General features: G+C 35.1%; 1 pseudogene; it reads right to left on the bottom strand.

Moving 5' to 3' along the window:
• Positions 1–1,387: 1,387 nt before the first annotated feature.
• Positions 1,388–1,971, bottom strand: LOC100971129 (zinc finger CCHC domain-containing protein 10-like; annotated as a pseudogene).
• Positions 1,972–16,966: the final 14,995 nt, after the last annotated feature.

The raw sequence follows: 16,966 nt of genomic DNA, 5'->3' as shown, positions 1-16,966 counted from the left end.
GAAATGATGTTTTGAGAATTTATTTACAGCCATTGAACACAGATGGTTTTGTAAATCTGGCAAGTAATTACAGGCTCCTTAAACTCACAACACATATATATTTTAATATTTAAATAGCTCATTTTCTTCAAAAGTAATTTTCTACTGCTTTTTTCATAAAAATATAGAAAAGACAATATTTACAGTTTTAAAAACCTATATTTAACCCAAATCAAAATTTTTCTATAAATGATACCTCTTTCCAAAAGTTAAAAAGACATCACAGAATAATGTGATGTTAAACCAAAGACTCCCGCCATAATAACAGCATTTTACTTTTAGGTAACATCGTGCGGTATTTCCTTTTTAACCTTTCATTCTAGATTTCAACTATGTATATCCTATGTAAACACACCAGATTAATCCTAGTAATTCATATTTATGCAGAAGACTCTCATATATATGACCAGTTAGCATATAAACTATAATACCACAATTGCAAAAATAGCAAAAGGCAATCTTTACGAAAGCTTAAAGAAAAGCTTTTAATAAAAGTCTACCAACATTGCCCTAATTTTCAGTAAAAGTTACCTCTTCCTCCTACCTTTCCCTCTGCTTTGAATGGCACCTTTTATTGCATGTTAATACACAAAGATATTTCTAGCACTTGTACTTAAGTTGGCCACTTACATGGCTGCTTTCTTTTCTGATACACTGAGTTTATCAGAAGGCACCAAGATTAGACTCCTAAGGAGTTTCAGATTTTTTGTCCCTTTTCAGGTTCCTCTAGAATAATTTTCCTCAGAAAAGGATAACTTGAAAAACTTAAGGAACCAGAAGAAAAGGAATGATGTAACACCAAATTGAAACTTGTAGCATTCAATAACTGTAAATATAGTAATAGGCTCCTTGAACATATCACTTAGGACAAAAAGTCAGAATAACTTTCTGAACATAAATGTAAAAATAGAGCACATTTATTAACCGTAGTGAAACTCTTAAGCTTACAGTAACAACATATTAAATCTTACATCATAACACACAGCCAAAAGCATTAGAAATTCACTGCCAGATATTCTGATGCACCATCCTGAAAATATGTCTGAAACATACCACTAACATATATAACAAGTAACAAAATATGGCGTTTATTTCACAGAAAGAAAAGATAGTTTCATCACACAAACAGATTTGCATATTTCAGCTTTAAGTTCTAGAGATATATTTTAAAGATTAAAAAGAAAAACAAGATTCACCCTTCAAATAAAATAGTCTCTTTATATATATAATTCATTATTAATAGTTTTTATGCTCTTACAATGTAAAACATTTAGAAACTTTTGAATTCTAGAAATTTTCAACAGTTAACCTAGTCGGCCTTAACATATTCTAAATTCCCTTTCGAGAATCACATTAATGTTTTCAGTCCATTGGTCCAATATGGATGGAGAAACTCTTTCTTTTTCTTGCTCTTTGGTGGTTCATCCTTGGAGCTGCTATCTGTGCTGGTGCTGCTGCTACTGGAAGAGCTGGAATCTGAGTCTGAATCAGAGGAGGAGGAAGAGGTTGTGGAGGAGGCTGAGGATGAGGAATTAGAAGAGCTTTCATCAATGTCACTGCCCTCTGAGGAGGATGAGGTAGATGTTTCTTCTCTCTCTGATGAAGAATCACTGGCTGAACTGTCACTGCTACTGCTACTGGAACTAATTACACTTTTAGACCATTTTTTCTTGGTCTTTCTACATTGGTTGCTCCAATGCCAATAAACACGAGTGGGGAAGAAAGCTTCGTTGTAATAATAATCTGTTTTCTTTTTCTTTTAAAGTTTTCTTTAGTTCTACTGTCCTTGAGGGCCTATGTAGGTATTTACTTTTTAATGTGCATTCACAAGTCCAATAGCCAAATTCCAAGCATTTCTGACATCTTACATGTTGCTTATTTGCTTCATTACCCTCGTCTCCGGGCTATGAGCCGATGCATGGGAGTCGCCATCTTAGCAAAACAAATTTTTTAAATAATGCTTTTGCTGTCAACTCAGAAATTTTAACCTTCAGTTGAATCTTAAGGAGGAGAATTTCTGGTAAAATGTCAAGATTTCACTTGAAACTTTAGAAGAGAATCACTCTAGAAATAAAAGCGTCTAGAAACAGAAAAGCCACATAAAATCTGGACCATCTCAATCTAGGACTACATTAAAATGATGGACCCATATTCTAAGTGTGTGTGAGGAAATAAAATCACAAAAGTATCTAAGTTCTTTATACATAATGTCCATCATCCATATAGCAGGACCGGATGACTTAAGCAAAATAAAATAGAAGGAAAATAAAAACAGTACCACAGATGATACCGATATCAAAGTGAGAAGACGTAAATGTCAAAATAACTATCATTGATTAATAAAATCAGTAAAAATAATAATAAAGGAGTATTTTTCCTAAAGAACTAGAGTCTATAAAAAAGAAGAAATGGCCTTAGGCTTCTAGAAAGGTGCTGAATATCATTAACCTTTAATTATCATTAATGCAAATTACTGAAACGGGAAAGTTCCCTTATTCCCCTTGCAGGGCGTACAACAAGTGGATTGCTTGTTTGGTGCCCTACTGCTCAAACCCCTATGGGGAGCATGCAGACAGACAGGTGCAGAGGCCATGAAGACTGTTTTTGGGCTCTGGCCCCATGGCAACATCTAGGACTACGGATGCCCACTTTTAGCTATGCTGTCTGCAGATGGCTTGTGTTAATCAGCTCGATAGACCGTCTGCCTTATTGCAAGGATAAGGGGCCAGTGTGACAGCCTGAGTTTTTGCCCAGAGTACCAGAAGAATCAGATCACATGTGGGCCCAAAGGTTGAGTGCGAAGTTTTATTGAGTGGTGGAGGTGGCTCTCAGTGAAATGGATGGGGAGCCAGAAAGGGGTATGGAGTGGGAAAGTGGTCTTCCCCTGGGGTCAGGCTGCCCAGTGGCTGGACTCTTCTCCAACTTCCACCAGCTGAACTCCCCTTGGCGTCCACATCATTTCAACCTTAACTGATCTGCTGGTGTCTGCTGGTGTCTACCGATATGTTCCTCTTGACATCCAGCCACTTGTGTCTGTACCTGCTTAAGGTCTCAGGTTTATATGGGCACAGGATCAGGGGTGTGGTGGCCAGATTGATCTTGGAAAATGTAACATTTTGGAGTGAAAACAGGAGTGCCTGTTCTCATTTAGGTCCGTGGGCACAGGCCCAAGGGTGAAGCCCCTGCCAGGGACCCTGGCATGAGATTAATAGTTCTTTTGAGTCTTCCTGTTGATTTATTCAAGAATTCTGAGGCTGAGGTAGAAGGGAGTGTCAACCAGATTCACAGCAATTGCAGATAGGATATCTAAAGTGTAATTTAAATGGTCAAAGACCATTACTAATCTATAAAAGACAGTAGAGATGGTTGTACATGAAAAATGCCAATTCAAATTTTGCCAGATTTTGTTTCTACTTCCTAATGCATAACTTCAGGGACCTCTATAAAGCTGTTGTTCCAAGTATATTTAGAAGTGCTCATAAACTTCTCTCAAAGGATTAGACATAATTTTGTTCTACCAGGATGAAAACACTAGTTATACGGAGTTCAAATGGACAGTCTGCAGTGGCAGAGGGGATTGAGGAATTCTCAAAAAAAAAATGCTCAGGCTGCTGCATGTAGTAATAATAATAATATCAATAAACAGTAATAATAGCTACAATAATATAATAGTAATAGCAAGAAGAAGGAGGAGAAGGAAAGAGGGGAGAAGGAAACAGAAATGCATCTTCTGTATGAGGCACTCTGCTAAGCCTTTACATTCATTATCTCCTGTTATTCTATATGATAAACTTATGGGAGGAGAAATATTCACCTGTGTTGTTAATGGATCATAACTGGAGACTTAGGAAAATTTAATTATTTGCTTGGGGTCCTACATGTAGTCAATTTCAGACTGGACATTTGAACTGATGCTTATTTGCTATCATAAGCCACTTATTTAGAACATTTTTCCTTATTTCGTATCATACACAATGAAGAGTTTCCAAAAGTGTAGCTGTTTATTCATGCAGTTTTAATGCCAATATTCATAGAGTTTTAGGGATAATAACTTTTTTATGGCATGAAAACTACTACTGCTCCAACAATTAGTTTTCATCTGAAGCTACTTTTTAAAACATTTTTGTAAGTTCTACAAACTGTTGAGGACTTGTGACTTATAGCAGAGAAAGTCGATGTTTCTCTAATATTCTCTCTTTCATTATCATGCTATTAGAATCCTTGATTTAAGTTAGTTTTCTGGGAAGCAGATAAGAAGGTGGAATTATTCATGCAAAAAATACTGAGGGGAAGAGCCTGTGAAGAATAAAATGGAGCGAGATCTTGAGAAGACTGAGAGAGGCTTCAATTGGGGATTCAGTATGACATTTAGGAAATGAGAAAGGGAGGGAAGGAAGAGCTTCAGAGTGCAGCTCAGCAGTAAGAAAAACTTACCAGCATGATCAAAGATGTCTGTTAGAGGCCAGGCGCTGTGGCTCATGCCTGTAATCCCAGCACTTGGGGAGGTCAAGGCAGGTGGATTGCTTGAGGCCAGGAGTTCAAGACCAGTTTGGCCAACATGGTGAAACCCTGTCTTTACTAAGAACACACACACAAAAAAAAGCCAGGTGTGGTGGCACACGCCTGTAATCCCAACTACTCAGGAGGCTGAGGCAGGAGGATCGCTTGAACCCAGGAGGTGGAGGTTGGAGTGAGCCGAAATCTCACCACTGCACTCCAGCCTGGGTGACAGGGTGAGATCCCATCTCGAAAACAAACGAACAAAAACAACAACAAAATATATCTGATAGAGAAACTGTCAGGAATGGTGGGCAGGAATGGCTGTCAAAAGTTGGTACAACTACCCAGTTGTCTGTAAATCTACGTATGCTTATATATTACTAAGATTAAGCTAATGAGATAGGTTGTAAAATGATGTGCTCAATACTTATGCTTACCCTTTAACTTCCTCCTCCATCTTTACCTTGCTCCGCATTTACAGTAGCAAGCCATCTTGAGTGATGCTTGGGAGAGTGAATAAAGAGGATAGAAAGAGTCAGAGTCCCCGGATAACTTCCAGAAGTGTCATCACACCAGCCCAGTTAGACGCAAAAAAGAAATGTCTAAACTCATTTTTAAATGCTATTATAGGACTCTTTACACACACAGCTGTGTTTCAACCTTAACTGATAAACCTAATCATATTTAGAGATGATCTATAATTTTGCTGAAGCAGCAATGCTTAGAGTATACCAGAAAAAGAGATTTTTAAAAGTAAGTTAGCCTGTACAAAAATACTGTGACAGTACAAACATGTTTTAACATTGGCCTTGATGTTGCTGTTTTAATGGAAAGAAAAAGAAAGTTAAATACTTTGTCAAATTGAAACCAATAGGATTTGCTGACATTGTGAAAGAGAAGAAAAATTAATGAAGGATCCAAGATCTTGAAATTGTTGATTGGGTGAATGATGATACCATTAAACCAAACAGGAAGCATGGAGATGGATCAGGACTATTGGGAAGAAAATGATGAGTTTCGTTTTTGTTGAATTAGATTGAATTGCTGATGAAACATTTAAACTTGGTTGTCCCGTGTAAGGGGAAGATTGAATCTGCTCAGCAAGTGAAACAGATTCTTTATGAGCATAATATCTTTTCCTCTAAAACTTTCCTAAATCATTAGAGAAAGTTGTGGGTATAAAATAAAGTCATAATGTAGTATTCAGGCTTCCCATTTGTAATGGATGACAGTTTTTTTTTGTTTTGTTTTTGTTTTACATTTACCACATATGGAAAATATCTTTGGGTTGTACAATGACATTTTGTGTATTCTGTACATTTTCTGGTTTAACCATTATAAATCAAGAGTTAGAGCAAAGGCATAACATTCTTTCTTTCATACTATATCTGTATCCAGAGATGCCTAATTCCTTTACACCTTCTTCTCATCTGCCTCCGTGTTAGAAATTTAGGGAAAATTTTAGGTAAGGCAAAAATTCTATCTTTTCTCTTATTTATTATTACTTTTAAAACAATCTATTATAAAACTTTCTAAAAATTAAAAATAATTAATCTTCATCAAATATTATGAATGCTTTTGGTTTAAAAGTCAATTTGTATTTTATGTTACAAAAATAGCATTTACTTTTTTTAATCTTGATTTTATATGACAGAGCTGTGAGATGTGTGATGGTAAATCAGAGTTGTATGATGGTAAATCTCAACATGATTTCAGTTTATATTTATAGATTTAAATTTTTCCACTAGTTAAAAGATATTGAGCACCTGTATTCATTATTTAACCTCCCTCATTTTAGTTATTGTTTTTTTTTAATCTTTGTAGTTCTTACTGTCGTGATTTTTTGCCCCAGGTGGAATTAAATAGGAGTAGATCCAGCCATGTCTTTTGGTGATTGATCTAGGGATTTCCTGACATCTCAGAACATATTCAGTAATTACACCACTCAGACCTGAATATTGCATTATCTCCAACTGCCTGGAATGAAAATAATTTATCCAACTTGCTGCAAGAAATTCATTTTCACCATAAAGTGATCACTTTTCTTCCTAAATTGCATTATCTACTAGTAAAAGTCCAGGGGCCCTTCATCTACAGTCTTTTTCTATTCTGTTCATTTTTATTATCTTTGGCCATTTAATAGCTGAAGGAGAAGGTAAACAATGTTTTGGGCCTGCATTGTTTATCTTACTATCTGTCAGTGCAATAGAGATTTAGATTGTGTAACTTGATACAACAGTGCAAGACAAGTTAAGCAATAGGATTTCAGAATGTCTCCACCGAAGTTATACCTGTCCTACACAATTAAGTTCTCCAAGATACTTTTAATTATGAAGTAAAGGCTATGAAAAAAAATACCACAATCCAAAGAAATTAGTTTCCAATCTTATTCTGCTGAATCTTCAATAACCAAATCGACTTTATATATTTCCTCAGATCTTGGTAAAAGAGGAAAACAAACATTACAAATTGACATTGTTTTTCCATTTTAATACTTACATGAGATTAACTTGTGAGGATTTTATTTACACCTCATTGAACAAGTAAAAATAAAATAAATTAGGGATAATAAAATATACACATTAGAGGCACATATTATTCTTTGTACTATAGAAGACATTAAATGTTTAAAAACAAATTCAGCTTAAAAAGTTTAAAGAACTTTTGAGAAACTTTATTTTAGTGCTTATCTAGGAATCCAGATATTGTACATTTTTTATGTAGGTGAATAAGATTAAGACGTAACAAATTTAATATGTTGATACATTTTAATTTACCCAACTGCCTTAGATTATAAAAATTAATTAAAGAGATTTCTATGATGTTCTTATATTGTAATGAATTAACTGCTCTTTAAATGTTTCCTCTTTAAATTTTCAATAGAATACTTAGTAGCTTTTAATTTTTACATGTATTATATATTCTCAAGCTGCCATTTCTATTACAAAATGTGTTTGTGCTTGGGAGTATAATATATGATCCAAATAAGAGCTTTCCTTAGTTTTAAGAATAATATGATTAACTTTATGAAAATATATTGACTAGTATCCATTGAAATAGGATATAAATATAAAATGTGATATATATTTCATGAATAATAATGTAAGCATAAAAACATGGTATAATAATATATAATGTTTAACAAATCTTTTTGACTTCATGAATTTCAAATTTTTTTATTATACTTTAAGTTTTAGGGTACATGTGCACAATGTGCAGGTTAGTTACATATGTATACATGTGCCATGTTGTGTGCTGAACCCAGTAACTCGTCATTTAGCATTAGGTATATCTCCAAATGCTATCCCTCCCCCCTCCCCCCACCCCACAACAGACCCCAGTGTGTGATGTTCCCCTTCCTGTGTCCATGTGTTCTCATTGTTCAATTCCCACCTATGAGTAAGAACATGTGGTGTTTTGTTTTTTTCCCTTGGGATAGTTTGCTGAGAATGATGGTTTCCCCCTTCAATCATGATTTATCTACAGCACATTTTTATGTCTATAATGCCAAGACACACAGATATCCCCCAGAGGCTGCAAAAGGCAAGGAAGCGGATTTTCTACTACAGCCTTCAGAAAGAAATACCAACTTGCTGATACTTTAATTTTTGCCCAGTGAGATCCATGTTAGACTTCTGACTCCCAGAATTGTAGGTTGATAAATTTACGTTGTTGTAAGCACTTTTTACAGTAAATTACATTAGCTATAAATGATAAAAAAGGAGACAGTCACTGAAGGATAAAATAGGAAGAAATTTCAGGCAGAGGAATTAAGATATAAAGGGCCTTAGTATGTGAAACGACTTGAACTGGACGAAATGTTTTGCAAATCTGCAACTATTTTAAAATACAAAATTGATTTTTAAAATTTCCAATGACAAAACAAGTTTTTATGAATCTTTTAGGGTTTTTACTATGAAGACTCTCTGAGACTTTATTCCTTTTTATAGGCCTCATTTATGTATTTACTCATTTGTTCAAGAATATAGGTATTTTACAAATAAAGACATAGATATCACAAATTTGATTTATAAAATTTCTTATGTTTCTTCTGCTGGAAAATATTTTGAAAACAGGTATTTCTATCCTTTCTTTTGTGGTACATGCATTTGTGACTTTTCTCTTTTTTTTTTACTTTGGGATGAGAATTTTTTAAATATCATTATACTTTAAGTTCTGGGATACATATGCAGAATGTGCAGGTTTGTTACATAGGTATACATGTGCCATAGTGGTTTGCTGCACCCATCGACCCATCATCTACCTTAGGTATTTCTCCTAATGCAATCCCTCCCCTAGCCCTCCACCCCCTGACAAGCCCTGGTGTGTGATGTTCCCCTCCTTGTGTCCATGTGTTCTCATTGTTCAACCCCCACTTATGAGTGAGAACATGTGGTGTTTGGTTTTCTGTTCCTGTGTTAGCTTGCTGAGAATGATGGTTTCCAGCTTTATGTCACTGCAAAAAAACATGAACTCATCTTTTTTATGGCTGCATAGTATTCCATGGTGTACATGTGCCACATTTTCTTTATCCAGTCTCATTGATGGGCATTTGGATTGGTTCCAAGTCTTTGCTGTTGTGAATAGTGCTGCAGTAAACATATGTATGCATGTGTCTTTATAATAGAATGATTTATAATTCTTTGGGTATATACCCATTAATGGGATTGCTGGGTCAATGAAATTTCTGGTTCTAGATCCTTGAGGAATTGCCACACTATCTTCCATAATGGTTGAACTAATTTACACTCCCACCAACAGTGTAAAAGCATTCCTATTTCTCCACATATTCTCCAGCATCTGTTGTTTCCTGACTTTTTAATGATTCCCATTCTAACTGGTGTGAGATGGTATCTCATTGTGGTTTTGATTTGCAGTTTCTCTAATGACCAGTGATGATGAACTTTTTTTTAAATGTTTGTTGGTCACATAAATGTCTTCTTTTGAGAAGAGTCTGTTCATATCCTTTACCCACTTTTTGATTTTTTTTTGTAAATTTGTTTAAGTTTCTTGTATATTCTGGATATTAGCCCTTTGTCAGATGGATAGATTGCAAACATTTTCTCCCATCCTTAAGGTTGCCTGTTCAGTCTGATGATAGTTTCTTTTGCTGTGCAGAAGCTCTTTAATTTAATTAGATCCCATTGGTCAATTCTGGCTTTCATTGCCATTGCTTTTGGTGTTTTAGTCATGAAGTCTTTGCCCATGCCTATGTCCTGAATGGTATTGCCTAGTTTTCTTCTAGGGTTTTTATGGTTTTAGGTTTTATGTTTAAGTCTTTAATCCTTCTTGAGTTACTTTTTGTATAAGGTGCAAGGAAGGGTTCCAGTTACAGTTTTCTGCATATGGCTACCCAGTTTTCCAAACAGCATTAATTAAATAGGGAATCATTCTCCCTGTGCTTGTTTTTGTCAGGTTTGTTAAAGATCAGATGGTTGTAGATGTGTGACGTTATTTCTGAGTCCTCTGTTCTGTTTCATTGCTCTATATTTTTGTTTTGGTATCAGTACCATGCTGTTTTGGTTACTGTAGCCTTGTAGTACAGTTTGAAGTCAGATAGGGTGATACCTCCATCTTTGTTTGTTTGTTTGTTTGTTTGTTTGTTTGTTTTTCTAGGATTGTCTTTGCTATGTGGGCTTTTTTTTGGTTCCATATGAAATTTAAAGTAGTTTTTTTTTTTTTCTAATTCTGTGAAGAAATTCAGTGGTGCTTGACAGGGATACCATTGAATCTATAAATTACTTTGGGCAGTATGGACAGTTTCACAATATTAATTCTTCCTATCCATGAACATGGAATGTTTTTCCATTTGTTTGTGTCCTCTCTTATTTCCTTGAGCAGTGGTTTGTAGTTCTCCTTGAAGAGGTCTTTCACATCCCTTTTAAGTTGTATTCCTAGGTATTTTATTCTCTTTGTAGCAATTGTGAATGGGAGTTCACTCATGATTTATCTCTCTGTCTATTACTGGTGTATAGGAGTGCTCGTGATTTCTGTGCATTCATTTCATATCCTGAGACTTTGCTGAAGTTGCTTATCAGGTTAAGGAGATTTTGGGCTGAGAAGATGGGGTTTTCTAAATATGCAATCATGTCATCTGCAAACAGAGACAATTTGACTTCCTCTGTTCCTATTTGAATACCATTTATTTATTTTTCTTGCCTGATTGCCCTGGCCAGAACTTCCAATATTATGTTGAATAGGAGTGGTGAGAGAGTGCATCCTTGTCTTGTACTGGTTTTCAAAGGGAATGCTTTCAGCTTTTGCCCATTCAGTATGATATTGGCTGCAGAACAAAGTGAGAAAGATCTAAAATTGACACCCTAACATCACAATTAAACAAACTAGAGAAGCAAGAGCACACAAATTTAAAAGTTAGCAGAAGACAAGAAATAACAGATCAGAGCAGAACTGAAGGAAATAGAGACATAAAAAATGCTTCAAAACATCAATGAATCCAGGAGCTGTTTTTTTGAGAAGATTAACAAAATAGAGAGGCCACTAGCCCAACTAATAAAGACGAAAAGTGAGAAGAATCAAATAGACACAATAAAAAATGATAAAGGAGCTATCACCACTGATCCCACAGAAATACAAACTACCATCAGAGAATACAATAAACACTTCAATGCAAATAAACTAGAAAATCTAGAATAAATGGATAAATTCCTGGACACATATACCTTCCCAAGACCAAACCAGAAAGAAGTCAAATCCTGGAATAGACCAATAAGAAGTACTGAAATTGGGGCAGTAATTAATAGCCTACCAACCAAAAAAGCCCAGGACCAGACAGAATCACAGCCGAATTCTTCCAGAAGTTCAAAGAGGAGCTGGTACTGTTCCTTCTGAAACTATTCCAAACAATAGAAAAAGAGTGACTCCTCCGTAACTAATTTTATAAGGCCAGCGTTATCCTGATACCAAAACCTGGCAGAGACACGACAAAAAAAGGAAATTTCAGGCCAATATCCCTGATGAACATCAATGTGAAAGTCCTCAATAAAATACTGGCAAATTGAATCCAGCAGCACATCAAAAAGCTTATCCACCACGATCAAGTTGGCTTCATCACTGGGATGCAAGGTTGGTTCATCACACACAAATCAATAAACATAATCTATCACATAAGCAGAACCAATGAGAAAAATCACATGATTATCTCAATAGATGCAGAAAAGGCCTTCGAAAACATTTAACACCCCTTCATGCTAAAATCTTTCAATAAACTAGGTATTGAGGGAATGTATCTCAAAATAATAAGAGCTATTTATGACAAACCCACAGTGACTTCTCTCTTTGATTCATAGAGTGGCAATTCCAAACATTTCTTTTAAAGTGTGGAATAAAGATGTCTGCCATGATGTGTCAGTGTAACCTGAATGTTACATCCCTGGGATAAATGACTTTACTTCTTCTATTAGTGCCAAGATAATTGACAACAATATTAATTGTCACAGTTATGCAAAAATAAGTTTACACATCATTTTTGGGACATTGAGAGATGGAAAAGACTAAGGACTTGGAATATCAGGAGGTGGAAAGATAGATTACCATTTATAAAGGCTCTCCATTTCAAGTTCAAGGAATCATTGTCACATGACAAATGACTTAGAGTTTGGTTTTATAAGGCAAGGATTTTCAAGAACATCTCAAAACAGATATCTTGAGGTAACTCAGAAGCTTTTTAACACTGAGAAGCTGTGAAGAGGAATTGAAGCCAATGGAGGACATTGAAGTGTTATGTAATATTAGGGTGAAAAGTGGAGAGTATGCCATCAGAGGAAACAACATAGAAAGCTGAGACTGGAATATGGGGTGGAGGCAGAGCACATAAGACTGATCTTTTACATTTTATACAGTGCAATACTAATGCCTAATTTAATAATTATGTGAACGTATGACTTACATTTAAAAATTATTGTTAAAACTTTACTTTTTAAGTGTATTTACATGTCTAGCTATTTTTATCCCCTGAAACTGAAACTTCATTGAAAGGATATCATTGATATTGCCAAAAGAAAATATAAGAAAATATAATATTTTTCATGTTTGATATATGTGAAGTTGATTTAAAATAGCTGGTGTGGCTGTTTGTACACATATACTAACATGTACTAATTGAACGGCATTTTCTTTAAAATAATTTCCTGACAGCACCATTTTTCTGTGTGACGGCAAAGAGCACTTATGGCTGTTTCCTTTCTCTCTACTTTTCCTTGGTGTCACACTTTGGTCTTGCTTCCCATTTCTTGTTCTTACATTGCATTAATTTGTTTCTGTTTATTCTTATATTCTCCCTGAGATGTCAATAATGATATGGTCCTACCAAATCAGCTTGACATAGACAAAACAAATATAACCAGCTGTTGTCATCATGTCTCTCTGCTGTGCACTTTTCAAGCTGAACTGCCTAGAAAAATTACTTGTAAACTTCCCCAACTGCTTTACAATAAAACAAGAATTATCCTTATATAATAGAGAGAGAGCAAAGTTTCACACAGCACAAAATGTTGTTAGAGTCCATATCAAAACAGTGAATAATTAAGGTGCATATCTAATGTAAATTGCAAAATATATTTATACTATCAGCATCTTCATGTATCAGTCAATTTTTACACTGCTTATAAAGACATACCTGACACTGGGTTATTTATGAAGAAAAAAAGTTTAATGGACTCACAGTTCCATGTGGCTGCGGATGCCTCACCTTCATGGAGGAAAGTGAAACGCACATTTTACACGGTGGCAGACAAGAGAATGAGAACCAAGCAAAAGGGGTTTCCCCTTAAAAAACCATTCTATCTTGTGAGACTTATTTACTACCAGGAGAACAGTATGGGGGAAACTGCCCCCAAGACTCAGTTACCTCCCACTGGGTCCCTCTCACAATATGTGGGAATTATGGGAGCTACAATTCAAGATGAAATTTGGATGAGGATACAGCCAAACCCTATAACTCCATAACTTCAGGAATTATAGAATCAATCCAATTGAAATTAAACATGCCTAGTTTTCTATTTGTTTTTCTGAAGACTGTTAAAACCCAGATACACTGAAGGGTTCTTGGAGGCAGTTAACGGCAAGTGAAGAAAAGCTCTCCTCACTGTAATTCAGTGTCACTAGTTTGTCTACTCTGGCAGTCGGACTAGGGAGCACAGTGTTTCACAGCAGGTGGGACTTTTAATGCTCAGTCAGCTAGTGACAGTGGGTAGACCTGCAAAAGCAGCCCCTTGGAGGTATATTTAATGTGACACAAGATTTGGTTGAGAGACCTGTAACCGTTAGAGACGAAGGTTATAAAAGTCAATTCATAGAGTGAAATCAAAATGAGTCGGAATAATGGGCTGAAGCAGTCACATTGAAATGTATTTTCACTTTTCCAATTTTCTTTATGTTTCTAAACTTATAATCTTACTCTCTCTATTACACATGTACTTTTATCTATCACTTTTCTTCCAAGGAATTTAGAATGCCAGATCATCAATCATCCAAACAGACTTAGAAGACACAAAAAGTTATTGCTATTCCCCTTTTTCAGATAAAAAAAGAAAATTGAAGGGGCAGCTAAATAATTTTTCCCCTAGATCACTCCAAGAAGTCACTGGCAAAATCAAGAGGGATTTCAAGGTCTTTTGTGACCCATATCCACAAGTATAAGATGAAAGTGTGAGATAATAACACGAACAGAATTCAAATAAGCTATCAATGAAGTTCAAATTTCTCTTGCTCTTCTGCTGGGAATAAACAAAAAACAGATTTTGTTTATCAACGTGTGTTCATTTTGTGTTTATATGAATAATGTTCTTGAAATAGAAGGTGCTATAAAGAAGTATATATGTTCATATATATACCTATATGTTTTGACATAATTATACTTTTGTTTTTTTCTCAAATATGCTATTTTCCCCCACATATTTCCATTCTAAATCCTTTTTTGAATATTCACTATACTATGTTCAGAATTCAGTTGTAAAATTCTGTTATATCTAATATTCTATTTTACTGATTATAAAATTACAGGACAATTTTACAATATTGGGAAATATACAAAGGCTCAGTATGTGAGTCTACAGATACTGCTGCCTTTGAAATGAAGTGACCCTTTTTCCTATTTATCTATGTATTTTCTTACAAAATTAAATTATTGGACTTCAGGATTCAGAGGAAAGGTTTAAAGCTCTCATGAGTGTTACTGTCAGGTTTATTAAGAAAGGTGCTTCTTATTGCAAATTATAAATTACCTTTCTCTTGAAGACATGAGAAAACTGACATTATAAGGCTGACAACTAATCCTAAACCTGAAGAGAGACAGGCATTATCTGGGAGAAAAAAGATTCCATCATTTGCTTTCTTCAGGCAAATGCTGTGGAACCCCATATAAGCGTAAAATGATTCAGCTAGAAGTGTTTAACAAATTGCCAAAGGATAAGTGTGGAATAGTGAACCAATGTGAAGACTCTAGTTTCTGCAGACATATGGGAGTTGTATGTCTGCAGAAGCCAGGATCTTCACACTGGTACACTATTCAACACTTGTTACATTATTACACTGAGAAGTTTTTTGCAGGTTTTCCCAGTATGATTACCACCGGGTGCTCCCAGATTAGATAAGGAGACATTCATTAGCCAGAAAGAAAACAGTTTTGTTTCAACTTGTATATCTTCAAAGAGATAATATGCTTCAGAAATGAAATGAATGAAGATGAAATATAATATTTTAATTTTACTTTTAATTTCTCTAAAATAAACTTTTTTCATAAAAAGTTGTGGAAATATAGTATGTTCATAACATGAAAACTTGAAAGTTTTGACTGTAATGACACATAGAAGGGGATGGATTTATTGGGAATATTATGGTACAAGTCTACTATTCTATAAATAAAACCATATAGTATTATTTAAGGGTGGATTCAGATTATTTCAAAATATAAGTTGAAAACCCAAGACGATCACTTAAAGAAATTTTTTTAAAAGATGGATATATTGTCCTAGTTAAAGAGGGTAATGACATGACGGTCAGGTTTCAAGAAGCCATAATAATCTTAATTATGTATATAATATACACTAATACATCAAACTATATGAGGTAAAAATAAACAGATTTGAACAGAGAAATATCCACAATTATAATTGGAAATTTTAACACTACTGTCCCAGAAATTGATAAGCCCATTAGGCAGAATGTCAATACAGATATAGATAACCTGAAAAACACTATCAGCCAACTTGACATGATTGACATTTGCAGAACATTTTACCCAACAACAAATGAATATACATTCTTCTCCTGTGCACATGCAGCATTTATAAAGAAAGATCATCTTCTGGCTGCAACACAAACCTTAGCAAGCTTAAAATAATGCAAATCATATAGTGCATATTTTTAAAAGATAATATAATTAAACCTTGTTGACCAAAGTGACAGACGAAAGCAGGAGTCTTAATCAAAGGAGGTTATTATGCCAAGCTTGAGGATGTGCACCCAGGAATAACATGAGCTTTCCAGATATGTGTCCTCAAGCTCAGCATAATAAATTTCACTTGATTTAGATACCTGCTATGGTTTCTCATTTGGATTGACATTATTGTCATCCCAGATGAGACCCCTGAGTGGGGTCTAGCTTTCCTGAAACACAGTAAATCTCTGCTCAGTGCTCAGTACCAAATGAGAGACTTTCTTCATTTGATTACGCTGTATAACCTACCAAGGATCAAGGGCTTCTCCTTGCTAAGGTCTCCATCTCCCAATCTTTGGTTTAGATCTCAAAATTTGATTGCCATGAATACCCCATGGAAATTTGTTGGCTTCCAATAAAGAGAGACAGTCTCCCACTTCTATGAGGACAGACAGCAATCTTCAGCTCATTAACTTCATCTCTAAGTAAGGAGTTGGGTTGGAGTATTATCTTAAGTTTGTTTGCTGAATTTTTGCCAGTCCTAACTTCTTTTTCTTCTGCAATTGCTTTTTCTTGTTTGGTTGCTTGGTTTTGGTTTTCCTTCTTCTGGATTTGACCAACTTTTAATGACCTATAGTGTATGAATGTGGAATTTCCACTCCAAAGACAAAAGAGAACTTACTTCCAGGGCATTCTCAGGCAGTGGATAATCTCATGAGGGTGTCTGAGAGGAAGCTCCTGCAATGTGTAGTAGCCCTAGCCAGATTCCATTCTTGGAAGAACAGATGAGTCTGTTTTCCATTATTTTATCTACTTTGCTAAAAAACTAGGACAATATTGCAGAATGTCAGCAGATAACTATTAAAAAAACAAAAATCACACATTATTAAATTCAAATTTCCAAAACGGTTTCTGTGATAAATTAGGCATTCTTGTCAAACGTCATATGACTAAGTGAGCTATGACCAAAACTAGTGACCTGGACTACTTAGCTGACCAGTTGTCCTGTATAATGGTATGAAAGGAAAAGCA

The sequence above is a fragment of the Pan paniscus genome, chromosome 4 (genome assembly GCF_029289425.2).
Source record: "Pan paniscus chromosome 4, NHGRI_mPanPan1-v2.0_pri, whole genome shotgun sequence".
NCBI classification, from domain to species: Eukaryota; Metazoa; Chordata; class Mammalia; order Primates; family Hominidae; genus Pan; species Pan paniscus.
Note: the sequence above shows the minus strand (reverse complement) of the source record. Positions and strands in the feature narration are given on the sequence as shown.